General features: G+C 46.1%; 1 long non-coding RNA gene across 1 annotated transcript in view; it reads right to left on the bottom strand.

The window, feature by feature from the left end:
- Nucleotides 1-583: 583 nt before the first annotated feature.
- The window catches only part of LOC137454928 (uncharacterized), a 2,140-nt gene continuing 1,546 nt past the window's right edge, over nt 584-1,177 (bottom strand). The window contains exons 2-3 of the long non-coding RNA XR_010990720.1: nt 1,021-1,161; nt 584-671 (exon numbers count right to left, since the gene is read on the bottom strand). This is a non-coding gene — a long non-coding RNA (uncharacterized lncRNA). The remainder of the gene's footprint in view (nt 672-1,020; nt 1,162-1,177) is intronic.

Raw genomic sequence — 1,177 nt, 5'->3', positions numbered from 1 at the left:
GGGAGGTGGTGGAGTCACCATCACTGGAGGTGTTCAGGAGGGGACTTGATGGGGTGCTTGGTGCCATGGGTTAGTTGTTTAGGTGGTGTTGGATTGGTTGATGGGTTGGACACGATGATCTTGAAGGTCTCTTCCAACCTGGTCTGGTCTATTCTATTCTATTCTATTCTATTCTATTCTATTCTATTCTATTCCATTCCATTCCATTCCATTCCATTCCATTCCATTCCATTCCATTCCATTCCATTCCAATAAGAGCCACAGGAAGACTTGGCATCCAGGTGTTCTTCAGAGGGCTGGAGTTCCCAAGGCTCTCAGCCAACATGGAGCATATCATCCTTAAAATATATGGCAGAAGAACATGAGCTGCAGATAAATCCCTGAACTGGAGAAAACCTGCATGGGAATAAATAGATTTCCCCAGATTGGATAGCTCTGCCCGATGCATTCTCTTCAAAAAGGGAGACGATAGCTGTGCGGAAGGGGAGCCTGCTGGCACGGAACTGGCACAATCTCTCAAGGCAAAATCTTCAGATTGCTAAAAATATAAACCAGGATCAATGATCTTGCTGTAGGGCTGTGCTGGTGACACAAATTAAGAGCAGAGCTGTAGGTGGTGGAAGGCCAGAGTATTCCAGGGGAAGACCTTTATGATCCCGGGCACTGCAGCACTAGGAAGAAAGATGAAATGTAACAGGATGAGATCTCAGGCTGTGCAGTTTGTGATTAATAAGTGTGATGTTCTGTGGGGAATGAAATGCTCCTCAGATAGTGATGTCCTTACAGCAGGGAGGCTCTCCAAGGGCCTTCCCATGGACGCAGGGGGACAAAAATAACCTTGCTAGCTTTAGGATAGAGCCAGCTTTAGGATAGAGCCAGCTTTAGGATGCAGCCAGCTTCGTTTGCAAAGGGGATTATATAACGCAGTTGCCTCTAACAACAGAGGACTAGTTTGATGAACCAGAAGGCCCCTTTCAGTCCTATTGTTCCTGCTATTCCCAAAGTTAAATTAACACCAACCTTGCCTAGCAACATCATGCTCCTGCGTGTGTGGAGATGGAGTTTGCTCCAGAGTTCTCAGGATGAGATGTCTCTTTCAGAATGGGAACTGAAAAGCTTCACAAGGCAATGAATAACTAGGAGAGGTGCCAGGTTTGGAGTCTGAATGTAAAAACAC

The sequence above is a fragment of the Melanerpes formicivorus genome, unplaced genomic scaffold (assembly GCF_026170545.1).
Source record: "Melanerpes formicivorus ecotype bairdi unplaced genomic scaffold, bMelFor1.0.p_v2 SCAF_88, whole genome shotgun sequence".
In the NCBI taxonomy this organism is placed as follows: domain Eukaryota; kingdom Metazoa; phylum Chordata; class Aves; order Piciformes; family Picidae; genus Melanerpes; species Melanerpes formicivorus.
This window is presented reverse-complemented; position numbering and strand designations above follow the sequence as displayed.